The sequence below is a fragment of the Mauremys mutica genome, chromosome 2 (assembly GCF_020497125.1).
Source record: "Mauremys mutica isolate MM-2020 ecotype Southern chromosome 2, ASM2049712v1, whole genome shotgun sequence".
Taxonomy (NCBI): Eukaryota; Metazoa; Chordata; order Testudines; family Geoemydidae; genus Mauremys; species Mauremys mutica.
Window position 1 is genome coordinate 184,974,277 of NC_059073.1, and position 26,901 is coordinate 185,001,177.

Consider the following 26,901-nt stretch of genomic DNA (forward strand, 5'->3'; position numbering starts at 1 on the left):
ACTACATCTGCCTATTGCAAGATTCTTTCACCTTCTTCTGAGTCATCACTGTCAGAGACAGGACACTGGACTAGATGGACCTAGCTGCTGATCTGGTATGGACATTCCTATGTTTGGAGCTGGAGTTTCAATTGAGGTCATTGTCCAACTCTTCTCATACAGTGCCAGCTCCTGAGCTAGTGTAAATCAGTGTAGCTTGTCTGACTTCAATGGAGTAATGTTGATTTACACCAGCTGAGAACCTAGCCCATGATTTATAATTTGCTCTTTTGCCTTGACATGAATGTATCAATCTGTAGATTAGGTGTGCACTGTCACAACTCATGTCATTTGAATGAAATATGTCTCTCAGAGTAACAGCATTCTCACATAATTTGCACTACAGGAATCATTAGTACATCCAAGTGTCTCAAAAAGTTGTTTTTATCTTGGGTTCAATAAAGATTTGCAGTCAATTCTGAATTTGCACATCAGTCAACAAGATAATAGCTAATGCCAAAATGTCATGTGCTTCCATTTTGGGGGAGCCCAACTTGTGGCACCCAAAAGTAGTAAACATTTTTCCACATATGAGATCTCCTTTCTCTGGGAAACATTTGTTTGATTTCCTCAATTGTTCAAATATTAGCATAGATGGTAAAGTTACACTTAGATCTTTTAAAATCACCCATCTCTTTTGAGCTTGCTTTCCAGCTTTTAAATACAGTATTTACTCACAAACATACAACTTCATTTCGGTCTCAGATCTGCACCATGTTGCTTCTTTATTTCTAACTGCATCATCTTTATCATCTCTAGATACCATATGCCTGGGCTTTAGAAAAAACACACATAGTTCCAAAAACTACCACTAGATGTCCACACAACAGCACATCATTTCACAGCTCTTCTTTTACACCTCTTTGAACCGATTTCTCATGGCTCTCTAGTTAGTAATAGTCTCAGTTTGAGTTACATTTCAGCCACCTTATGTGATTTCTGTACCTTCAATTTTCTTCTCAGCATGCTGCAATATAATTCCAAACCATTCAAGTGTATTGTACAAAGAGCCTAAATGAACAGGCCTAAATGTAACATCTGAAGCATCTGGTGTTGGCCACTGTTGGAAACAGGAGACTGAACTACATGGCCCATTGGTTAGATCTAATATAGCACGTCCTATCTTCTTGGAGTATCTGCAGGAAGTGTTTTGAATAAATTTGGCACAGCCTGGTAAGTCTATTTACCTGCATCTGGTCAAATAGCTTCAAAAGCTGACAGACTGGTAACAAGTTACAGCTTATGATGCAAAGTCCTTTGCTAGCTATTGTTTGTTTTTTGAAGGAATCAAGGGGCTCTTGAAATCCCACCACTGAAAGGGCGGTCTTCAAGAAAAATATCAATCGGAGGTGGCAAGTACCTAAGAAACATTCACCTTCTTGGCCTGCTTGTGCCTACCTCAAGTTCAGATCAAAGGAAAGACTAGAGCACATTTTAAAATTTTTATAACAGGATGTAAACAGGTTGGATATTAGGAAAAACTTTTTCACTAGGAGGATGGTGAAGCATGGGAATGAGTTACCTAGGGAGGTGGTGGAATCCCCTTCCTGAGAGGTTTATAGTGGCCAGGCTTGACAAAGCCCTGGCTGGGATGATTTAGTTGGGGATTGGTGCTGCTTTGAGCAGGGGGTTGGACTAGATGACCTCCTGAGGTCCCTTCCAACCCTGACATTCTATGATTCTATGAAAATGATTTTGGGGGGCCCAAGAAGTCATGGCCTAAGGCCATTTCTCCACGTACAGCGCTGCAGCGGCGCAGCTATGCCAATACAGTTGTGCCACTGTAGCATGCGTGGTAAAGATGCTCTATTGCCGATGGGATACAAATAAAAACCCCACCCCCATGAGTAGCATAAGAAACTCTCCCACCAAGAGTTACGCTAGCACTTATGTCAGTGTAACTATGTCACTCGGGATGGTCTATTCACACCCCTGAGTGACATAAGTTTTGCCAACATAAGTGGTAGTGTAGACATAGCCATAGTGTTGATTTTTTTGCAATGATTCTGCAGAGTATGTTAAATGCTGATAGGCAAAAGATAGAAATATATCTCTCATTCACAAAGGGTTTTAGATTCTTCATCTAAGCAATCAACTCCTTATCTAGTGAGCTGTTATGATAATGGCACACACAATTCCTGTACCTATTTACAACTGATAGTCTGACTGTGAATTTGGATATAAATAATGATTACGGTCCTCCATGAGGAAGGGAAGCATTATCTGCATTTTACAAATGAGGAAACTGAGGCGTAGAAAAATTAAGTGCTTAAGTTGTCTTACCTGTGAACCTAGTGCACAGCTGTCATGACAGAGACCCAGAGCTTTGGTAGGATGTGGTGTGGCATGCCTCAGAATGCATCTACATCTTGGGGAAATCCCTCAGAGCTCAGGAGCTCTATAGATGATGAGTGTGCCATACAGTCAAAGCCAACGGGCACACGGCCATAGTGACAACAGAATGAGGCAGGAAGCAGTTGGTGTTTACTTTCTCAGCAAAGGTAGAGTGAGGAGAATCTAAAGACGGAGGAAAGAGCTGAATGAAAGAAGGAAGGTGGATAAGACAAGGTGCTTGATCTAGACTGGCACTCCTCTGGAGGAATGTACCGGAGCTTTGCAAGTTAGTAGCACAGTGGTAATTTTGGAAGTGTGAAATTGAAAAACAGATGTGTGGAAAAAAAGTTTAGCTCTATCTACTAAAATATCTGAAATAGGAGCCCATGAACGAGGGGTGGATTCTCCTCTGGGGAAAAAACAAACAAACTAGCAAAGTGTGGATTTAGTCTTGTTCTACCATGCAATCGTTCATAAAAACAGGAAGGCGAGATGTGCACCTCCCTTACCCCATTGGGATGTTGTCTCTGAGGCTGATGATCAGCAGTTGCCTCGGGGGCACCCGATCATTGAAAAATAATAGAGGTTAGACTAGGAAGCATAGATGACTTGTCTATGAATTTCTCCTATTGAAAATAAAACTCCTCATTTGGCAAACCTTTAGCCCTGACATGAAAACAAAATTGGAAAAATGAAATCACTCCATAAGTGCAGACATGTTCTGAGCTGTTGAGTGATACAGAGCATCCTGAATGTTTGCTCCAAGGCAGGTTGGAGCCAATAGTTTATTTACTTTGACTCTAAAGTGTATTTTCTGCCATTTTGTAGCCAAGAACAATTGGAAGAGCACCTCCAAGCTGGCATGGAATGAGGAGCTCACAATGCTTTATACAATATTAAAACTGTATGGCTAATATAGCTGTGTCAGATGTGTGTAAGGGACACAGTTATTTAGGAAGTGTTGGGTGTTTAGCTGCAAAGCAAAAATGATATGAATCTGAGCTTGGAATTTACAACATTCTGTTTTCAGAGCCAGTTTACATTCTGTTATACTGAAATCTGGAGCCAAAGGAGATATGTCTGGAAGCAATGGATGCAGTGAGCCCATCTCAGCAAGACTCAAAACTAGAATCATAGAAGTGTAGGCAGGAGCAGCGCCAGAGTTTCTGGTTCCACTCCCATTGCGCCGCCGAAGAAGGACCCTCCGCCGAAATGCCGCAGGCGACAGCGGCAGTCATTGAGCTGCTCAATTGCCTGCCGCTGTTTTCTGCGGCATGTCAGCAGAAGGTCCTTTGGCGACGCAACGGGAGCGGAACCTGAAGCTCCCATGTGCCCCACAGGGAGCGCACAAAATGCCGCTCCCCGAATCATGGCGCCCTAGGCGACCGCCTAGGGTCACCTAATGGAAGCGCCGGCCCTGAGTGTAGGACTGGAAGGGACCTCATAGGCCATCTAGTCCAGCCCTGCACTCATGGCAGAACTAAGTAATAACTAGGCTAGTCCTGACACGTGTTTGTCTAACCTGCTCTTAAAAACCTCCAATCATTCAGATTCCACAATCTCTCTAGGCACTTTGTTCCAGTGCTTAACCACCCTGACAGTTATGAAGTTTTTCCTAATGCCCAGCCTAAACCTCCCTTACTGTAATTTAAGCCCTTTGCTTCTCGTCCTATCCCCAGAGGTTAAGAACAATTTTTCACCCTCCTCCTTGCAGTCACTTGAAAACTGTTATGTCAGCCCTTAATCTTTGCTTCTCCAGATTAAACAAACCCATTTTTTTTCAATCTTTCCTTGTAGCTCATGTTTTCTAGATCTTTAATAATTTTTGTTGCTCTCCACTGGACTTTCTCTAATTTGTTCACATCTTTCCTAAAATGTGGCACCCAGAACTGGACACAATACTCTCCAGCTAGGGCCTTATCAGCACTGAGTAGAGTGGAAGAATTAACAACAATGTACCCATCTTCTTATTTTATCAGCACCAAAACATGGATCAGCAACAGCTAACGAGAGGTGCCAGCTAATAACAGGAAAGAAGCAGAACTGTACACTCTGATTTAGGCAGCAACATGTAAATTTGAAACTGAAACTGACGTTTGTTGAAGGGAAAGGTTTTAAAGTCAAGATGGTTCTCTTTGAATCCTCCAGTCTCCCATTAGGGAGATAAAAACGCCAAAGTGGTGATAGTCAGTGGCACCGGAACGGGGGTGGGGGCAGGGAGCCATGGCCTTCCCACTTTTTGAAAGTGGACGGGCCTGCCCACTCCACTTTTCCTCAGGGTGGACCCTGTCCCCTTCCCCTCCTCTTTGCCCTGAGGCCCCACCTCCCGGCCAGGCCAGCGTGGCGTCCAGGCAGTTGTGAGAACCATGTGGACCCTCCACCTGCCCACGGTGCGGGTGGTGGTGGTGGGGTTGAGAGTAGCCCCCAGTCCGTGGCCCCGCCCAGCCCAAGGCAGGTGGAGGGTCCATGACTGTGTGCCGGCTCACCACAGGCAGCTGCCCATGGCCCTGTGCGGCTCTCCCTGACCCGGCTCCGGATGGGGGGGCTTGGAGCCGGAGCCAGGCCATGGTAAGAGCTGTGCAGGCAGGGGAGCCGCGGACCCTCCACCTGCCCTGCGTGGGGAGTCTGGGGAGCGGGGACACGGGCCGGGGGCTGCTCAGGCCCACTGCACCATGGGCAGGTGGAGGGTCCACTGTGGCTGCCCACAAATGCCCACACAGCTCTAATCATAGCTGGAATGTGGCTCTGAGGCACCGCTCCCCGTCCCCTGCCCCCAGAGCCGGGTCGGGAAGTGGGACTGGGGGTGGGGACATGAGCAAGGGGCTGCTTTTGGCCCCCCGGCCCTGCTCTGGCCTCTGACTTGGCCGGGAGCAGGGCCTCAGAGGGAACAGGAGGGGAGGGGCAGGCCCTTTGGGGAAGGGGAAGGGGCTCAAAGGGGCTGGTGCCCCCAGCTCCCTCACTTTTGGGAAAGGGGCGGCTCCAGGCCCCAGCAGGCCAAGCGCGTGCTTGGGGCGGCAAGCCACGGGGAGCGCTCTGCCAGCGCCACGAGGGCGGCAGGCAGGCTGCCTTCCGCGGCTTGCCTGCGGGAGGTCCGCCGAAGCTGTGGAACCAGTGGACTCTCCGCAGGCAAACCGCCGGAGGCAGCCTGCCTGCTGTGCTTGGGGCGGCAAAATCCCAAGAGCCGCCCCTGTTTGGGAAGGCTCCGGCACCCTTGGTGATGGTAGTGATAAATTTATCACTTTCACTCCTTACTTCCCACTCTGTTTGTCAGTTGTCTTTCAGCATATTCACTGAATATCAGAGTAAAACCCTGGGCACTATAACATGAATATTATGGATCTGGGTCACCTTGAAGAGTTACATGGTGCTAATAACTCTAAAGCCTCTGTTGTCTCAAGTGGAGGGGATCTAGCAGAAGCAGTCTACTTAGGAGGGGGTTGGATGCCTTTACTGCACCATCCCCTGCTCTCCAAGGAAACCCTTCTGTAGGTGTTCAGCAGGAGTTTCCTTCCATAAGGCTTTGTGGGTGGATGGGGGAAGCAGGGAACCATTTTCTGGCTACAGATATAGCAGCATCTCCTACTCTGCCCATGAATAAAGAAATCTGGGTGGGAGTATTCATGATGTTGTAATTAGCACTGACTCCTACTGAGTCCTCTCCTGCAAGAGCCATTCTGCCAGGGGGCTAAGGAGAACAGCAGAGCCACAAGGAGGGGTAACCATCCATGCACAATGGCTACTGCCTGTGTGGATCTGGAGGACAAGCAGGGTGAGGTAGTATTTTTTATTGGACCATTTTCTGTTGGAGAGAGAGACAAGTTTTCGAACTTATACAGAGCTCTTCTTCAGGTCTGGAAAACTTACTCAGTGTCACAGCTAAATACCAGGTGGAACAGACTGTTTAGCATAAGTACTTAACACACTTAAAGGGAGCATTCAAGGTGAAATGTCCTGTTAATACCCCTCCAGACATAGAGAGTAAAGAAAGTGTATGTGGGGGTTGTTATTGTTGTAATAAGCCATAAATCCAGTATCTCTATTCAGTTCATGATTTTTAGTGTCTAACAAAGTTATAAATTTAAGTTCCCAGGCTTGTCTTTTGAACATGTTGTGCAGGTTTCCTTTGAGGATGAGGACTGATAGGTCAGCTATAAAGTGATTGCTTTGTGAAAAGTGTTCACCCACACTTGATATGGTGTTTTTGTCTTTGATCATTTTCCTGGGTGAGTTCATTCAAGAATGTAGTGATTATCTGGTTTTGCTCACATAGTTGTTTTTCAGAGATATAGCACATGTTGTGATAGGCAGGTGTAGGACCCAGGGATCTTGCAAGGTGTGTTGTGGGGGGTGTTGATCATAGTAGCAGTGGAGTTATGTCTGTGGATTTTGCATCTGTTGTTCTGGCAGAGTCTGGTGCTGCTTTGAGTTTGTGTCCTGGTCTGTGGTGAGCTTGCTTCTGATGATGAACTTGGAGAGGTTGGAGGGTCTGTTTGAAGGCCAGAAGAGGAGGTTCAGGAAAGATTTCTTTCAGGATGGGGTCCCCATCAAGTATGGGTTGTAGGTTGTTTGATACTCCATATGGGTTCCAGTGTGGGGTGGTAGGTGACTTCGGTATTGAAGCAGATTTTCTTCGGCTATTTGGGTGGCCTGTTTCATGATGCTGTCTACTTCTCTGGTGGAGTTTGGTGAAAGCGTCCTTGAGTATGTTAAAGTGTATATACCAGAATTTCTCCTCAGAGTGTATTCTGGATCTGAAGGAGACCTTTTCTTTGGCTCCAAGGGATCTCTGGGGTTTTAAGAGCTGTGTCCCCTGCCCTTTCAGTAGCCCCTTCTTCCCAAGCCCCTCTTCCTAGAGAGGATGGTGTCCTGAAAACTGCAAGATAAACCTTCTAGAGTTTCCCATCACACCCTCCTGTGGGCTTCTCCCCAGATGTGATCTGGGCCTCAGAATGCTAATGCCAACTACTCTTTCATGTACTCGGTAATAACATGAAAGGACTCCATGTTTCTAAAACTAAACTGGCTCTTTATTAAGAAAACTATTTACAGAGATGCTGCTCCTGTATCCAGCCATGTGCATACAGACTGACTTCCTCATACCTTATCAAATTTCTGTCCCCCACAACCTGTGCAAGAGGTTGCAACATATTCCTGTTTCTATCATGTTTTATGTATATGGATTAAATAATTTTTCATTTTGAAAGTGAATTTCATGCTTGGGAAAGATATGACAGCCTACGAGAATAAGTCCTCTATTTAGCCACAGAAAAGGCCAGGTTTTCTCATGGCTGTGCTTGAACCCAGCCATAAGGAGACACCTCGAGGGATTACAAAGTAGTTCAGTGTTCATTCCATTCTCAGTGTTTCTGTTGTGGGTCCCAACAACAAGGCCGGTTCTTATGAAATGGGGTACCTGTCCAGTAGAAATGAGCCCAAAGCCACTCATTCCTTTTTTCTCATAACATTGATGGTAACAATATTTAGTCACTACTGACCTGGGTTATCTAGAGCCATCCATTTCCCTGATCCTTTTTTAAAATAAATAATTTCCAAGCAAGGCTTAAAACCATGTCCTTCCCTCCCAGCATTGCCACTGAAAGTCCCTAACACCCAAAGGTGTCTTGTATCTCAGTGAGGCACCTAAAAATGGATGGAAATGGTGCTAAATGGTGCACCGTGTTCTACCACCATTGCTCTTTGGCATCCAAGGACGGATCAGTCAATTCAAATGTTAAGACTGTAGCAAAACTGGGTTAAATGTGAGCCATTCCTTATTCTGGCCACAACCACAATCACTATCACTACAACAGATGTATGTTCTATTTTCTCTACTCATTACAGTTTTGTCAAGAGAAGGAGACATCCATCAGTTCCAGGATGACACATACTAATGAAAAGCATTACTCAAACCTTTTTAGCAGTGAGAAACCCAACAAAACCCTCTACTCAAAGTTTCCATGTGCACCTTAATACTATTTGTGGGAGCACTAATCATCTGTGCTGTTTTGTCATAGCTCGAAGCCCTGCTGCTGGGAATAATCATGGTCATAAAATGCTAGTCAGTGTGTCCCAGCCATGGAGGTGGAGTCTGTCTAGTGGTTACAGCAGGAAACTGGTGGTCAGGATTCCTGGGTTCAGTTCTTGGTTCTATCAGTGAATTGATGTCTGCAAGTCAATAAGGCCAACATTTTTCAGAAGTAGCCACTAATTTTGGGTGCTGTTCCTACAATACCTGATAGTCATGGCACCCAGAATCAGGAGACATTTTTTGTAAAATGGGCCTGAGCCTCAGCTTACTTGTGTATAGACAGGGCATTTATAATAACTAACACGTCTGGGTCTATCTGCACTGCAGCAAAAGACCCACAGTCAGAGCTGGTCCCGGGTCAATTGACTTGCACTTGTGGTGCTCGTGCTGACAGGCTAAATATTGCAGTGTAGACATTTGGGCTTGGGCTAGGGTGACCAGATGTCCCGATTTTATAGGGACAGTCCTGATTTTTGGGTCTTTTTCTTATATAGGCTCCTATTACCTCCCACCCCCCGTCCTGATTTTTCACATTTGCTGTCTGGTCACCCTAGCTTGGGCTGGAGCTCAAGCTCTGAACCCCACAAAAGGGAAGGGTCTCAGAGCCTGGGCTCCACCCTGAGCCCAAATGTCTACACTGCTATTTTGAGCCCCACAGCCTGAGTCAGTTGACCTGGGCTTTGAGGCCTGGTGCTGAGGTTTTTTGTTTTTTTTACTGAAGTGTAGACATGCCCCTTGAGGTAATGAGGCTTTGATAAAGTTTGTAACTCGCTTTAAGAGCCTCATATGAAAAGAGCCATCTATGTGCAAAGTATTCCATTTATTATTAATGATGAGGAAATCTACAAAAGCTGTTAAAAATCAAATGGCACCAACTGTACTTGAAAGTGCTGAGGGGTAGCAGACCTTCCACTCCCTGCTTAAAAAAAAATACCACTTTGTTCTTCTTCAGATTCCCTCCTTAAAACTGTCCTCTGCCACAATGGCCACAGAACGCTCAAGAACAGTTAGGCAGCTGGTGCACTGGGACTGCTACTTATACTGATTACAATCCTCTGACTGCTACTTTGTGCTCTACCACCTTTGTTGTATTCACCTGTGGCCTGTAATCTGAGATTTAGATTGTAAACTCTTTGCGGCAGTGATTGTTTCTTTGCTATGTCTTTGTGCAGTGCCTAACACAGTGGGTTTGGAGCCTGTGATACAACTAACTGGCTTTCTAATCCACATGTGGTCAGATTACTCTAGTTTTCCTGATTTATTTGGCCTGTCCATGGTGGCACGTGGAGCCCACTGGATAGCCCATGGCTCCGCCCCTTCTGCCTGCAGCATTCCCCATGGCCAGAGCCTCAAACCCTCCCTCCGCCCTGCCTGAAGGAGCCCCGAGTGCCCCCCTCATCCGGAGGGGCCCCAGGCCAGCTGAAGCCCTGACCCTCCCCCCCACTTGCCCGGAGATACCCCAAGGCCCCCCACCTGCCCGGAGGAGCCCTGGACCAACTCCCTCCCTGGGGAAAAGCGCTCACTCTCCTTCCAAAGAAGCTTTTGATATGGCCCATGCAGGTTCTGGGGCGGCAGAGGAGGCAGTATCTGTTACTTAGCTTCTTGGGATCATCAGTAATCTCTCTGGAGTCCAGGGAGATTACTGATGAATCCAGGAAGCTGAATAGCACATACCACCTCCTCAGCCACCCAAGAACCTGCATGGGGCAAAATAAAGCTAAAACTTCCCCCACCAAACTCCTCAACCAGAGGTCTGGTGGCCGTGACAGCACCAGAAGAGGCTGAGCCTCCCCTGGCCTATCATACCTACCACCCATGTGCCTGTCTCTGCCTGTCAGTGTTTTGATGTTTCATTCACCTGCTGTTCTAATTTTCCCCCTGCAGTGCAGCCTCAGTAAGCTGTTAAGATACAATATAGGAGAAATAATGTAGGAGATTATTGTATTTCTCCATCTATACACGTGATACCCATTCTGATACTAGTTCATCCACTAGGCAGAGTCTCATTAAAAATTAGAAACAGAGTCATCATAACTCATTTTCATTACATTCCTAATACTGTGTTCTTGTCCTTGGTTATGTGATGAATTAGCTTGTGAATATGATTGTTCCGTTGCACTCTAATGAAGTATGATAGCCATACTCAGATTACCTTTTTATTTCCTGCCACCCCATGCCCTTTTCCATTTTGCTACTGAAAAGGAGGCAGGAAAAGGGAGAAATTTGGGAGAAAAGAAACTGGGAGGCAATGAAATTTTTTTTAAATGTTTGGGGGAAAAAAACAACTTTTTGCAAAAATTTCGGATTTAAAAAAAGGCCACTTTTTGAATTTTTTAAGTACCTCTACTAAGCACTGAATCTGGTAGGCCCCCAAACTGGTCCATTATTTTGTGATAAAATTCAAATCTTCTAGAACATTTAAAGAGCACCATGTAGAAGAGTCCTGAAGCTCAGAAAATGTTCAGCTCTGAATATCTATGTGCTTTAGTCTCAGCAATTTTTGGGAGCCTTCTCAAATTGTCAAGAAGGTTAGGCAGTGAGAGGCCTTTCAAGTGCCCTAAATGCTACGTCTGGTTTTGGATTATTAAATTTACAAAAGACTCTTGATCTTTTTCCACAGCTTTTCTTCTTTTATTTTGTTAGCAGCAGCCATATCTTCTTTTGTATGGTGTAGTATTGTTTGACTTAGGGTGACCAGACGTCCCAATTTTTGGGTCTTTTTCTTATATAGGCTCCTATTACCCACCACCCCCTGTCCCGATTTTTCACACTTGCTGTCTGGTCACCCTAGCTTTGACTTCATATTACTATTATTACTTATATGGCAGGAATACGTTGTGACAGAATGTGCCCCTGATCTGTGAAGTCACCACTGATAGTGGAACAGTTTGGATATTGTAAAATGTCTGTGGCTCAAATCCCAGCTCCAATGAAATCAATGGCAAGATTCCCACTGACTACAGTGGGACTTGGATTTGTCCGTGTATCTGTGAGTGTACCTGTGCACATATGTACAGTCACTTTCATTAGTTACAATCCCCTCTTTCTGAATATGAGTTGTGTTATTTACCATACCTGCAAAGCAATTCACTCCAAAGCCCTCTAAGTTGCTTTTAAGGATCATGGAGCATTTAACTACGCTCCCCTATCTATGACTGTCTCTGAATAGCTGAAAATGAGATACTGGCAAGGACTATCACCTACATTCTAAGTGGCTTCCTCCTTAATTTGTTGATCTCAGAGAACAAGTCAAAAAGAATTATCAGGTCTGACATGGAACTAATCCATTCACTTTTAACTAAAATATGCTTAACAGAGCAAAAGGGAAATGGAGTATTCTAAAGACAGCGAAATTACCTCAGCAAAAGAAAGATGATTTCATAAGTACTGCTGCTGAAATGGCAGAAAGTACATTATTAAAGGAATTATTATTTTGACCTCCAAACAATTTAATCTAAGAGGCCATAAAAAGCAGATTTTAGTCAATAAGTGAGTGTTAAGATAAATCCATAAAGAACAAAAATCATAAATAAAAATTGGGAAGGTTGCAGGGTATGAGCACAGCTACAAAATATTTCATTTCTGCATTGTTAGCAATATCCAGATAAATATGGAATGTGCACAAAAACTAGAATCATAGGACTGGAGGGGACTGTGAGAGGTCATCTGGTCCAGTTCCCTGCATTCATGGCATGACTAAGTATTATCAAGACCATCCCCGACAAGTGTTTGTCTAACCTGCTCTTAAAAAATCTCCAGTGATGGAGATTCCACAGTCTTCCTAGGCAATTTATTCCAGTGCTTAACCACCCTGATAGGAAGTTTTTCCTAATGTTCAACCTAAACTGCCCTTGCTGCAATTTAAGCTCATTGCTTTTTGTCCTATCCTCAGAGGTTAACAAAAATATTTTTTCTTCCTCCTCCTTGTAACACCTTTTATGTACTTGAAAACTGTTATCGTATCCCCACTCAGTCTTCTCTTCTCTAGACTAAACAAACCCAGTTTTTTCAATCTTCCATCATAGGTTATGTTTTTTAGACTTTTAATCATTTTTGTTGCTCTTCTCTGGACTTTCCCCAATTTTTTTTTTTGCAACAGTGTTACACTGTTGACTCATATTTAGCTTGTGGTGCACTATGACCCCCAGATCCCTTTCTTTAGTACTTCTTCCTAGGCGGTCAGCAACTGATTGTTCCTTCCTAAGTGGAGTACTTTGCATTTGACCTTATTGAATTTCATCCTATTTACTTCAGACCATTTCTCCAGTTTGTCCAGATCATTTTTAATTTTAATCCTATGCTCCAAAGCTCTTGCAACCCCTACCATCTTGGTATCCTCCACAAACTTTATAAGTGTACTCTCTATGCCATTATCTAAATCATTAATGAAGGTATTGAACAGAACTGGACCCAGAACTGATCCCTGTGGGACCCCACTCACTATGCCCTTCCAGCTGGACTGTTAACTACTCTCTGGGAACAGTTTTCCAACAAGTTATGCACCCCCCCCCCATAGTAGCTCCATCTAGGTTGTATTTCCCTAGTTTGTTTGAGGTCATGCGAGACAGTATCAAAAGCCTTACTATATACCACATCTACTGCTTCCCCCCATCCACAAGCCTTGTTACCCTGTCAAAGACAGCTATTAGGTTGGTTTAGCATTGTTTGTTCTTGACAAATCCATGCTGACTGTTGCTTATTACCTTATTATCTTCTAGGTATTTGCAAATTGATTGTTTAATTATTTGCTCCATTATCATTGGGTGTTACTGAAGTTAAGCTGACAGGTCTGTAATTCCCCGGGTTGTCCTTATTCCCATTTTTATAGATTGGCACTATATTTGCCCTTTTCCATTCCTCTGGAATGTCTCCTCTCTTCCATGACTTTTTGAAGATAATTGCTAATGGCTCAGATATCTCCTAAATCAGCTGCTTGAATATTATAGGATGTATTTCATCAGGCACTGGTGACTTGAAGACATCTAACTTGTCAAAGTAATTTTTAACTTGTTCTTTCCCTATTTTAGCCTCTGATCCTACCTCATTTTCACTGGCATCCACTGTGTTAGATGTCCAACTGCTACTAATGTTTTGGTGAAAACCGAAACAAAAATGTCATGTAGCACTTCTGCCATTTCCACATTTATGTTATTGTCCTCCCCGCAACTGAGTAATGGGCCTACCCTGTCCTTAGTCTTCCTCCTGCTTCTAATGTATTTGTGGAATGTTTGCTTGTTACCCTTTATGTCTCTAGCTAGTTTAATCTTGTTTTCTCCCTTGGTCTTTCTAATTTTGTCCCTACATACTTATGTTATTTATGTTCATCCTTTGTAATTTGACCTAGTTGCCACTTTTTGTAGGACTCTTTGTTGAGTTTCAGGTCATTAAAGATCTGGTTAAGTCAGAGTGGTCCCTTGCCATATTTCCTATCTTTCCTACACGGTTTGCTCTTATGCCCTTAATAATGTCTTTGATAAACTGTCAACTCTTGAACTGTTTTTCCTCTTAGACTTGCTTCCCATGGGGTCTTACCTACCAACTCCCGCCATTAACAAATGTCTAAGCTTTGAAAATGGTTGAAGCAGACTGTAAGAGCCTTGAAATAAGAAGAGCTAGGTTCTGGTCCCAATTCTGACAATGGTGGTCGAGCAACAAACTTATGTTCACTGTGTCTCAACTCCCCCATCTGTAAAATGGGGAGGTTTTACTTCCCTATCTCACTCAGAGCCCGTTGGACTTAAATAATTAATGCTTGTAGAATGTGTTGGGATCTGAGGGTGCAAAGCACAATAGAAGTGCAAAGTATTACAGGCTCCCATTATTAAATCCCCAAGGATGGTTTGTTGCATGCAGTCATTCACGACAAAAAGTTTGTTTTTCTTTGGCACGTAAGAAAGTGATAAAGTAGGACTTTCTTCTTCAAGTTTAGATTGAGTTTTCACTGATCAGAAGAACAGAAACGTCTCTTTTCTCTGCACTCGTTGGCTTTGAGCCATCTTCATGAAGCTGTTGCAGTAAACATCATCTGACAGTATGTTACAATCACATCAGCACTGTGAACCATAACTTGTTGATGAAGTTGTGGAAGTGTGCCTACTAGGTATAGAATGTACACAGAGTACTTGATGCGTTAAATGTCAGTTCCCAACAGCTTGACATCCTAGAAAGAAAGTGGATAATTCATTTCCATACATCTTAGCGCATTCTTTTAGAATAGTGACAGCAGAAGCAAATTCTGTTTCCAGGGGTTGCTGGAGCACCTTCCTGGATGGGAGATAATTTGGGAAATGCTGTGTCTGATTGCAGTGTGCCATTTATAGTACTTAACCTGATAACCAAGGAAATGGATTACAAAAGTAACGCTGGTCAAATAAAATGAAACATTTCTCCCCTAAAATAGTTATACATGAGATTACTCCTGCTACCAGACACTCAAATTGGTGGGTCCCTTCTTATGAAACTCCAGATTCACTGCAATTCTCATCCCCTGAAAAAATTGTCTTGACCCCACGAAGACCGACCACCCCCATCTTTGTCATACCCATTGCACTAGAGGCTATGCCACTTGTGAGCTCCCTGTACAGCTTTTGTTTCTTTCTTTTGAAATGGAGGAATGTATTTTACCATGCAGGAGGCTCTGGGTTCCCTCTTGAATTGAAGCAAATCAGGGTAATATTTAATTTGATTAATGAGACTTTTGTTCTATTTTTCTGTTTCAACATGTAATGTTTGAATAATGTTAATCAGGACTGCTGCATTCATTTACTTGAAGGGCGTTTATTCTTTGTTTCTCTCTCTCAGAAAAGATGGAAGAACACCAATATAAGAAGACATCCCTAGGTAAGTCACAATGTGTAAATAGTACTGCTGAGAGCATAACATGGGCTTAGTTGTGCTATCATACAGCAAAGCCTATAAGGAGACCATATTTGATGCAATGTTTGCTGTAGTAATTTTAATCTGCAATATGTATGTGACACTGATAGACTGGCCAACCTGTGTATGACCTACAACAATTTAACAGGAGGCATTAACAATTGTAATCAAGACAATCTACTTGTATGTGAATTTCAAAAACATGTACTAGACTAGCAATCATCAACTCATTCATTTGTAGTAATAGAAATCAAAGGTAGATGCTAAGTGTATTTGTGTTTACTTATATCTTGTTAGAAGTTTAACTATGTAACCAGATTAGTTTATAGATGCTAATTCCCTTTCATGTCTTAATTGCCTTAATTATGTATGTGACTGTGTCCAGTTAACCTTAAGATCAAAGATGTAACATACTGCAGGAATATTAGCTAATATTATCTGTCTTCAGATTATCTCTGATAATAATATAATAGGATGCTATAAGAACTATAAAAGAGAAGCCTCTGACTGATTCTGGAATCTCTAGTCTGCTTAAACTTTGAACAGGGAAAGTATAAGTTGTAAGACCGAGATCTTCCAAATTATTATTTGGAATACCCTGGAAAATGCATGGAAGGACTTGAACACACTTTACACCTGGACTGCCTATTGGAATATAATCCTTTAAATTCATTCCAGAAAGACTTTTACAAATCAGCAGCCTTACCATCTTTGCTATAAAACTGATCTAATGACTTTACACATATTTGTATGGCTATTGATCTTGTAACCATTTGCAACTCTTTGCTTTCCTTTTCCTTTTATTATTAAACCTTTAGTTTTAGTTACTAAAGGATTGGCATCAGTGTGATTACTGGATAAGATCTGAGACTTATATTGACCTGGGGATAAGGGTCCACATCTTTGGGATTGGTGAACCTCACATATGGTGAATCAAGTTTTCAGTAACCCCTCCCTATATTAGACTTGGTTGTCTAGATAGGAGTCAAGGGCTGGAATGCCCAAAGGGGACTGTGTTTAGCTGCTTGTTAACCAGTGTGGTACTATAGAAGCTGTTTTGTTACCAGCTTAGTGAATCTAATTATAGAATAATCCACCATTCTGGGGGGATTATCTGCCCTATTTCTTGCAGCCTGCCCTGACTGTGGCATTCTCAGTGTGGCCCATCCAGACACCCGGTCACAATGTACCTTATATCATCCCAGTCCTGCTTTGAGACCCACATGGGTGCACCTCTGAGCCTTGCATGGGGCACAGGCCTATGAAGTTCTCAGTGGAGGATCAAACCCAAAGTGTGACTAAATTATTTAAGTCTCAACATATTTTAAGCATATTTCTACTAACTGGGATCACTGCAGATTTGATGTGTCCCATAAGACTAGTGGCTGATGTTGGTTGGCCAGGAGAATCTCATAAGGATCTACCGTCTATTGTCTAAGCTTTGATGTTTACTAGAAAGGGCTAGTGAAGACCACTAGACTGTAAGGCAGAGGTCCACTTCTCACTACACGATGAAAGCATGGGATCCCTCTGTATTCTCTAGGATGATTGCAAACTCAGGGTGAGATTCACAAAGGTATTTAGGCACCTGACTCCCATTGATTTCAGTGGGAGTTAGGCACTTAAGTACCTTTGAAAATCCTAAACCTCAGTGTTTTAGGAAAGGTCACTGATTACCATTGGAAAGGCCTGAGGCTCTCTGAATCTTAGGAAGCAAGGGCCTGTTATCCACTGGGTTGCTGTTAAACTGCCATCATTGCTCATCACCTACTTGTTTTCTCACAGACATCACTTCTAACCTTGATAACGACATTTGCCTCATGAGTCCAGGAGCAGTGACCTTTCGAAACAAATTAAAGGCTGCTGACTTGTCTGCCAACCAACTTGGAAGAAATGTTTTCCAGAACTAAAACATAGTTCCTTCCCTATTTGGCTGACACAGGGATCAGCTGATTTCACAGGAGAAAATCTATACTAACCAACTGAATTGAGATATTAGTCCATTTATTATCAATTAGATGGCAATCTCTTTGGGGAAGGGACATTTTCTTACAATGTCTTTGTACAACACTGTCACAGGATGGTCCCCTGAGAGTCCTTTGCAGCCTTAATCACAGACCACAACCACTCCAGGTCTTCTTAATCACCAACCTACTTTATTATATATTATATTTACAGTCAGTAGCCAGCTTCCCCAATTACTTCTGGGGAATGGTACAGTTCTACACACATCTGCCTTCCTTCAAGCTCCCAATTCTTCTCTGTAGCACGTCCTTCCTGTTTGCTTATATAGTCTCAACTGCTGACGGGTTAGTTTCACCCAAATAGTTCCTCAGCAATATCTCTACTCTGTTAATTGGCATCCTTTGCCAACAGCCTATCTTTCAATCAGGTCCCATTTGATGTATACTGGTGGTGATTTGAGTGGCAGGGTGCCGAGTTAGCTCCTGCATCAGCACACCCTGTTCCAAATACCTAACGCAATGGAGCTCTGATCCTGCTTGGAGTCTCTGGGTGCTGCTGCAGTACACAAACATTTCTTTCCCCACCCAGTGGGCATGGAGATGTAAACTCATTTGCCTGAACTGGTTTTGGAAAACTTGAAGAAATCAAATTAAATTGCAAGAAATCCTCATTCACTCCTTTAAAATTTGTTTTTAAAGCTCTTTTATGCTTTCATTTTATTTATACTTTAAGGAAGTGGAAATGTCCAAAATGATCATTACCGTTATGACAAATTCTAAAGTTTTTTTCAAAGACAGATTTTACTCATTAAAGACAGGAACACAGAATTGCTCTTTGGCTTTGTGACAGGGGACACTCACCTCTCTTGAATGCATCCTGTTGGTTGGGTGTGAACCTTTACTCCCTCTCTCTGTCTGCTCTCGGCACCCCTTGTAGGCTGTTATCCTCATCAGGTGGGTCTTCAGTGGCCCAACCCTTCTGCCAAATCTCACACAGTCTAAAATACCTGAACAAGCCCTTTCCAGGGTAACAAAGGTCCTACAAGGACTATCACTGTGCCCTTGTTGGCATCTGCAGCCTTGTCTCTGGGCTCAGTCCTCGGCTCCTTCAGTCTGTCCTTGCCGTTATAGAGCAGCACCTCCAGGGCTTTCTGTCTGGAGACTCTTTGCCTTTAGCTGTTCTGTGATGTCTGAGCTCTTAGACAGCTGACTACTTAACTTCAGTAAACTTCCAGGGATGGAGTGGGGGTAACAAAGTTCAATGAAGAGTTGGCTCTCTCCAGGATCTTCAGCCCCATCTCTGGGCCTGTTTAAATTCTAGCCCCTTTCTTGGGCTTTTAGTACTGAGTCTTATCTCCTCCTTGGGGCTTTGGCCACTTCTCCAGTGGCCAGTCGGGGGACGCAGGCCTGCGCACTACTCTGTGTCCCACCCAGGGACCCTACAATTAGCATCCATATGCCAGTACCTTTAATAGTTGCTGCTACTATTCCCTGGGCTACTTCCCACTTGGTCCCATCACCTTATTTGGTTCTCTGTCTGTTCCCTGCTTCAGCAGGGTATCTCCCAGGCCACCTTGCCTGGAGAGTTTCACAGCCTTCCAGCCCTTCCTGACCCTTCTGGTCTCAACCAGCAACTGACCTGCTCAGATCCCGCAGCTCCTTTTATCGGAGCCTGCTGTGCTCTGATTGGCTGCTTGCCTGCAGCCTTTCTAGGCAGGCCTGGAGGACCCATCTTCATTTCTCCTTTTCTGGGGTGGGTTTCTGTAGGACTGTGAGGCCTCCAGAAGGTGACTTCAAAGGGCCTGGTACACCCCGCCACAGGCTTTTAGAAAAACATCATTTGCCACTTTGTAATTTTATGTGAATTATTTAGATGGCCACTGTATTTTATAATCACAGATTTTAACATCAATTGGCTGGATTAATCCCAGTTTATACCATCTTTTAAGCCCCTGTGAAGCCTCCTCTGCTAAAGCTGCTATAGACCCTCTGGTGTAATTTAAGTTGCCCATTCATGACACATGCTCTTTCTTTCCCAAGAAGGGCAGGCAGCTGAGAATTTAAGCATCTCTGGAAATCAAAGGTTGGTGTTCATGAAGGGTGATTTGGAGGAGAGATCTCTTTGGGTTTGTGCCATATTTCTTTCGTTGTTGGCCCACAGCAAAGTCCCCAGTGGTTTCTGTGAGTTTCAACAGTATCTGTCCTTAGGTTGAATTTGTTCAGAAAGAGCTGAGCAATGGCATTAGCATAACTTTCCAGCGTATCAGTAAAACATCATATAACCCACAAAAAGATTTACAAACATTAGATTTGCAGTGTATAAAGTTCTTAGTATTGGTCACTATGGTTACGATCTGATTAAGCACTCCTCCACTTTTGTACATTTATGCATGAGAGTAACCCTGTTGAAGTCAATGGGATTGATTCACATGCATAGAGTTTGGAGGATTAGGGCCTTTGTCCTCATTACGAGCCAGTGAAGGCTCCATTTTGTGGACATATATTGTCTTAGAACATGGTCTCCTACTGTGTGTACTTTGTCATGAATCCTGCTGAAGGCTTCTGGGACTTTGTAACAAACATTAATGTTTCTATCAATTAAAATTTGTTAATACATGTTTAAAAAACATCTGTCAACAAATAAGAATTTTGTCAAAATTATATTATGGTTGCAACTGCAGTTTAGAGATGATACACATGTTTTACTTAACATTCCCTTTGGTTCTCTGTAGTCACCTTGTTCAATTTCAGAAGTTAAGGCAATGGCTTGCTTTGCTTGACCTTGAGGCTGTGTTTATAAAAGCCCAATAAATGTACTTTTCCAGACGTTTATTTATTTACTTAGCTTACAGGTAGTTTATTTCCTATAGTATAGAGACATTTCAGGAGCAAGAGAAAATGCCAAAATGGTTTAGATACCATATGTAGCATTATGAACCCCTTTCAGGCTGGCTGCCAAAGCTGTTGCTTGCCTTCCTAAAAGCTAGGCAAGGCTATGTCATTCTTTTCTGCTTCAGTCCAAATGAATTGATATTGGAAATGTCATTTTCTTTGTGTTCCTCTTGCATCCCTTTTTATTTATGTATGTGATGCCATTTCGGTTGCTAAGGTATCTTTCATTCCTGCAACATATTGGGTTATATTAATCTCCGGTCTAGCTCCAGCGCTGTCAATGGATTGCATCAGAAATGAATTTGACCCATTATATTTCTTTTTGTAACTGACGGGACAATAGCTGACTCTAGGGATGTGTTTCAAATGCAAACAGAAAGAAAACGAACCAACGTGACTTGGTCATGCAAATTGCTGAGCTCTTGCTTCAGTTAGATAGGAGGGTGCTCTGCACCTCTTATGCAGTACTCTTCCCCTTACAGAATTAGTCCAAAGGTGCGTGTGGCGTAGCATCCTCATTAGCACGTGTTTTTTTTTAACAAGGATTATTTGCCATCTACTTCCTTTCAATTTTGTGAATAGTGTGATTGATCTGCTAAGCAGGAGACTACAACTCCCATCAGCCCCCTCCCCGCTGCACTTCTCTTCCCTGTCCAGGAAAGAGGAAGGGTCCTGGACCAAAAAGTGGCTCCTGGCTCAGCTGTATTTGGAAGCAGCAGCTGCATGGCAAGCCAGGAGCTGCAGAGAAGCTGGGTGGAGGAACTGTGGACAAAGTTGCATATGAAACAGGTTCTGACTGCTGGATGTTACAGCTCTGTGTGGCACTTGGGGGGAGGGGGGGCGGTGCTGCTGTGGCTGGGCAGGGAGACAGAACAGAGGGTCCCCAAGAGAAACACTAGGTGAGCCTGATATGCAATCTTTTACTTGCTTGAAATAGAGACTGAACTGGAGAGGGCACCCCAGGCACTAGGCCTGAAAAGCCTTGACTCTCAGCTGGACTGCCCCCAGGGACCCAAAGAGAAACCACTATTGCTTGACCTGTAACTGTTTAAGCCTCTGGACCTAGGGTATTTGCAACCTTTCCCCTTTCCTGCAACTCCTATTAAAATACCCTTTCACGTAACCATATGTCTGAGTGGTTAGTGGGACCTATCAAGGGTCCCAGTATGTCTACAAGGCCTAGTTGCTGAAGCACCTGCAGTGAGTGCATCCAAGTCAGTGTACACCCGGCACACTACTGGTACCTTGGAAGTTTGGTATATTCCAGAACTGAGCAGCCCCAGTAATTACTAATAGCCTGTTTCCTTTCAGTGTTTCCTATGCAAGAGACTGGCACCATGGAGGAATGTACAGGTTAATTTCTTTTGAAACAAGCTACTATGTACACTTACCATTGTAGCAGCCCATGTCTATATTGTGCTAGTGGTGGATCACAGTGTAAAGTGCCATGTAAACACACTCCCACTCTCTCACACACTCACACACAAAACAAATGACAGTATCTGTGAGACTGATGGAAAATTTGCAGAGTTTCCTCTGATAGTCTTACCTACATTTTTCACTGTTGCCTTGTTTAAATTATTTTTGTTCCATATGATACTTCTCCAGTTGAAGTCAGTGAGAGTTCTGTCATTCACTTGAATGGGAACAAAACCAGGCCCTAGACTGGCCCTTTAACAGGCAGCGTTTCTTTCCTTTCCTGGCAGTGGATAAAGCGCTTTCAGTGAATATGCTATACTGTAATTAGATTTTCAAAATGCTTTTGGAAATGTTCCATCTCAGAGATTGATGGCTAAGATGGAGTCATGGTAGAAGTAAAATAGGATTCTGGGTGGAAAAATGGCCCCAATAAAGAGTTGTCATGGATGCAAACTTTATTGGTTGGAAAGGGGTTCTTAGTGGACTGCCTCAGGAGTCATTTTTTCCAATATTACTTTTGTTGTATCCTTCCACAGTTAAGATTGCAGGCATTTCCATTCTAGTTCCACCTGTTCAGTTGCTTGCAAGTTTCTGAATGTTTCACCTTTGGGGCTGAAATAAACTAGACATGAAGATCAAGATTTTCAAAAGTGCCTAGTGATTTTGGGTGTCCAATTTGAAGATACCTTAAAGTCACCTGATTTTCAGAAAGTGCTGAGGACCTGCCCTTTGAAAATAATGCCCCTTTATGGTGTTTCAAATTGAGAATCCAAAAATGTATGCACCCAGAATCATTAGGCATTGTCAAATCTTGGCCCAATTGATCTCTGTTCAAAGGTGAATGATTTCTTTGTGGAATGTTTAACTAAAAATATTGAAGACATTTTCAGTGCCAGGAAAGTTTTTGGGTTTTTTTTAATGTACTTTTCCAATTATTAAAAAATAGTTTGACCAGCTCTTGAGCTGACATGGTTGGGGTTTAAAAGTGGAAATTTTGGCAGGGAAAGGGCATTCATATCACTGAGAAACAGTGCATAGCCTTTGTTATAGATCCAGGCCAGTTGGGTACAAGAAAGTAGTAGAAGGCAGATATACTGGCCCCTGGATTAGCAGGTTTCTGTTCACTGACTGACCAGAGCAGGGGCTGCTCCAGGCTAATGAGAACACCTGACTCTAATTAACCTGTAAAGAGTCAGATGAGTCCATTAAGGTAATGTGACCACCTGACTCTAATTAAGGCCCTTTTGATACTATAAAAGGGCTCACTCCAGTCAGGCAGGGGAGAGCCAGGGAGCCAGAGGAGAGGAAGTGTGGCTGAAGGGCTGGTTAATGAAGACACCCTCAAGTCATTGGTAAGGCAGCCCTAAGGTAAGGGTGAAGAAGGGAGAAGCAGGAGAGCTGTGGGGAAGTGGCCCAGGGAAATGTAGCAACTCTGGCAGTGAAAGGTCGGCTGCCAACAGTTGCGGCCATTAGGGTCCCTGAGCCGGAACCCGGAGTAGAGGGCAGGCCCGGGTTCCCCCCAACCTGCCACTACAGAAACACCTCCTGGGAGGGGAAGTCAGGCCCCTGTCAGGACAGGAGACTAAACTGTTCTGAAATAAACTCCCAGGGACAACAGAGACTGTGGGAGTTCTCTCACCAACCTCCTTGCTGGCTTATGATGAAAAGGGCTCAGTAGACTGTAACCCTGGCCCTAGAGAGAGAAGGGCTATGTGGAGGGTTGCAGTGAGCCACTGAGGCTAGCATAAACCGCCTAGAAGCGCAGGACCCACGGGGGCAAGGTCAGAGCTCTGCCACACCTTATACTGGAGGATTTTTAATTTCACTGAACTATGAGAATTTGGAAAATTATGTATGGACCATGTGTGGCAATTTTTTTTCTCAATAAAGCTTATTAAGTGCACAGGTACAGAAAAAGCATACTCTTTCCCCCATAAACATTCAAAATCTCAATAATGTTTCCAAGTTTTCTGAACCCACTCTATAGCAGCTCAAAAGTAACTTCTTTTTGGGGAGGACTGGTTGCGTAGGGAGGTTTTGCAGTCCCCCAGTAGAAGTTCTGGATGTCATTGTGCTCCTGGCTGATGTGAAAAGGGGTTCTTTTTCCCTTTTGGAGAAGATAATGCCTCTATGGCTGCTAGGTTTTGTGTCCTCTAAGACTGCAATTGTCTCTGTATTCCTGCCTCACTGCAATTTGCACAATCTGACCCTGTAGATGCATTTTTGGACTAATTCCCTTCATCTCCCACCAAAAAATGTTTCAAGGTAAGAGAAAATAATGATGTGGGTATTTAAAGAAGTTGCTCCAGAGTGAAAGAGAAACCCTTCCCCAGAAAGAGCAGTAATGATCCACAATGGGAAGAAAGGAAGGGAGGAAATAAATCACTCCTGCAAAACTGAGTCTGTAGGTAAAAAAGCAAAAGAAGCCAAGTTTAGTGCCACTGGATATCTTGGCCCACATTCAGCAAAACTCTCAAGTAGAACTAGTCTGAAAATGGAAAATATTTCCCACAAAAAATATTCAGAAAAAGGTAAATATTTTCAGTTTTTTAGACATTTGTGTGTGAGAAATGTTTGCTGTTTTAACTAAAAAATTCCCAGTTTTTCAACACTGAATTTTTTGTTTGTTTTTCATTGAAAACCTAGACAATGTCCAAAGAAATAAAAAACGTCCATAAATTTTATTGAAATAGAGCCATTTTTTCAGTAAAAAAATGAACAATGTGTCAAACAAAAAATGTCAAACAGCTCTACACTTAAATATATGCTTAAGTCTTATCTGTTCTGCCTACCGGTTTTAACAGTACTGTATATATAACTAGCAAGTTGACCGTGAAGCTGATTTATTGTTAGAACTAGCTGAAGTTTTCAGACTCTCCATTTTTCAGCTAATTTTTTTGTCAATGTTGAATGTTAATGAAAAAGGGGGATGGATTCTTCACAAAAAAAATTCATTTTGGTGGGAGATGAAGGGAATTAGTTCAAAAAATACATCTACAAGGTCAGATTGTGCAAATTGCAGTGAGGCAGGAATATAGAGACAATTGCAGTGCTAGAGGACACAAAACCTAGCAGCCATAGAGGCATTATCTTCTCCAAAAGGGACAAAGAACCCCTTTTCACACCAGTCAGGAGCACAATGACATCCAGGACTCCTTCTGGGGGAGTGCAAAACCTCCTCACACAACCAGCCCTCCCCAAAAAGAAGTTATTATCTCAATTTCTACAACTGGACAAGATATGCACAGAGTACTACAGACCAATAAGTAAAAGGGAATGTTCAGCGAAACACATTTAACATTTCCAAGATATGTTTGCTATTTTTGGCAAAATTCCTGTTTTGTCAATGTTTTTTGAGTATGGATTAAAGAGTTTCAACAATGTTTGTTACAAATGTTGATGAGGCTTTCCGGGACACTGTAGAATTGTCCCACCTCCGCTCAGACAGCTCCTGTGCTGTTGAGGAGGAAGAACGGCCCAGGGAAGTAGAGCAGTCAATGGGAGCAGAGGGAAACCTTCCCGTAGTCAGGACCCTCCTTCCAGATGGTGCTGGGGTTGCCTCTCGCACTGAGGTTGCCTCTCCAGGGGAGGGAACTCCAGTTTCTAGGAAAAGGCAGGTGTTAGTAATGGGAGATTCGATCATTAGAAACATAGATAGCTGGGTTTGTGATGACCGGGAGAACCGTATGGTGACTTGCCTGCCTGGTGCGAAGGTTGCGGATCTCTCGAGGCATCTAGATAGACTTATGTGTAGTGCTGGGGAGGAGCCGGTGGTCATGGTACATGTAGGTACCAATGACATAGGGAAGGGTAGGAGAGATGTCCTGGAAGCCAAATTTAGGCTGCTAGGGAAGAGACTGAAATCCAGGATCTTTATGGTGGCATTCTCAGAAATGCTCCCAGTTCCACGCGCAGGGCCGGGTAGGCAGGCAGAGCTTCAGAGTCTCAATGCGTGGATGAGACGATGGTGTAGAGAGGAGGGGTTCACGTTCATTAGGAACTGGGGAAACTTCTGGGATGGGAGGAGCCTATACAGGAGAGATGGGCTCCACCTAAACCAAAGTGGAACCAGATTGCTGGCACTAAACATTAAAAAGGTTGTAGAGCAGTTTTTAAACTAGGAGATGGGGGAAAGCCGACTGCTGCAGAGGAGCGTGTGGATCGGACACAGACTTTTCTTAGGGGAGAGTCTGATGATAGAGAATCTCCAGGTTATAGTCAGGAGCAGAGGACTGAAAAGTATAATGTAAGGGCCGGATCAGACGATAAACAGTCACATAAAAAAGAATCTGGCACATCAGAAAAAGGCAGGCTAATAAACAGGGACAAGTTTTTAAAGTGCTTGTACACAAATGCCAGAAGTCTAGATAATAAGATGGGTGAACTAGAGTGCCTTGTGATAAAGGAGGATATAGATATAATAGGCATCACAGAAACCTGGTGGACTGAGAGCAATCAATGGGACACAATCATTCCAGGGTACAAAATATATCGGAAGGACAGAACAGGTCGTGCAGGGGGAGGAGTGGCACTATATGTGAAAGAAAGTGTAGATTCAAATGAAGTAAAAATCTTAAGCGAATCCACATGTTCCATAGAGTCTCTATGGATAGAAATTTCATGCTCTAGTAAAAATATAACATTAGGGATCTATTATCGACCACCTGACCAGGACAGTAATAGTGATGATGAAATGCTAAGGGAAATTAGAGAGGCTATCAAAATTAAGAACCCAATAATAGTGGGGGAATTTCAATTATCCCCATATTGACTGGGAACATTTCACTTCAGGACGAAATGCAGAGATAAAATTTCTCGATACTTTAAATGACTGCTTCATGGAGCAGCTGGTATGGGAACCCACAAGGGGAGAGGCAACTCTAGATTTAATCCTGAGTGGAGCGCAGGAGCTGGTCCAAGAGGTAACTATAGCAGGACCGCTTGGAAATAGTGACCATAATACAATAGCATTCAACATCCCTGTGGTGGGAAGAACACCTCAACTGCCCAACACTGTGGCCTTTAATTTCAAAAGGAGGAACTATACAAAAATGAGGGGGTTAGTTAGACAAAAGTTAAAAGGTACAGTGACTAAAGTGAAATCCCTGCAAGTTGCATGGGCCCTTTTTAAAGACACCATAATAGAGGCCCAACTTCAATGTATACCCCAAATTAAGAAAAACAGTAAAAGAACTAAAAAAGAGCCACCATGGCTTAACAACCATGTAAAAGAAGCAGTGAGAGATAAAAAGACTTCCTTTAAAAAGTGGAAGTCAAATCCTAGTGAGGCAAATAGAAAGGAGCACAAACACAGCCAACTTAAGTGCAAGAGTGTAATAAGAAAAGCCA

The 26,901-nt window shown here is 43.3% G+C and overlaps 1 long non-coding RNA gene across 1 annotated transcript in view; it reads left to right on the forward strand.

Annotated features, from left to right (window-relative positions):
• The first annotated feature begins 4,808 nt into the window (after positions 1-4,808).
• The window catches only part of LOC123364743, a 159,882-nt gene continuing 137,789 nt past the window's right edge, over positions 4,809-26,901 (forward strand). The window contains exons 1-2 of the long non-coding RNA XR_006577248.1: positions 4,809-4,941; positions 15,203-15,241. This is a non-coding gene — a long non-coding RNA (uncharacterized LOC123364743). The remainder of the gene's footprint in view (positions 4,942-15,202; positions 15,242-26,901) is intronic.